This window comes from Zootoca vivipara, chromosome 5 (genome assembly GCF_963506605.1).
Source record: "Zootoca vivipara chromosome 5, rZooViv1.1, whole genome shotgun sequence".
Lineage (NCBI taxonomy): Eukaryota > Metazoa > Chordata > Lepidosauria > Squamata > Lacertidae > Zootoca > Zootoca vivipara.
Window position 1 is genome coordinate 86,255,381 of NC_083280.1, and position 512 is coordinate 86,255,892.

Sequence of the window (512 nt, forward strand, 5' to 3'; positions counted from 1 at the left end):
CACCGGAACAGCCGGCGCTTACGGCGGCCGGCGCCGCCCAAAAAGGCTCAGAAAGCGCAGGCGGGATAGTGGGGGGGGAGGCGTCGGCGTCGGGACCAAGCACCACCCCGCGCGATCTTGTGACGCGGGAACCCGAGATATAAGAGAGAATGCGGCCCCTGACGTGAGCTGGGTTTCCAATGAGTGGGCGGGGCGAGGCGGCCGTCAATCTCGCGTGCAGGGAGGAGCTGCGTAAGAACGGCATGTTAAAGCCATGCGGGGCTGCTGAATTAAGCGAGGATTTCCCGCAGTTTTTTTTCCCTTCGCGGGGGACCAATGCAGTGTCGCATCGCCACATCGTCTGCGCCTAACGATTATTTATTAATTTATTAATTTTTGCATCCCGATTCATCATCATCATTATTCTATAACTCTCCTTGAGTTCCTGTCAAGTAAGAAGGCGGGTGTAAATAAATATAATAATTAATATAACAATCACAGACAGAAACAGATACCGCTAAAAACATACTGAA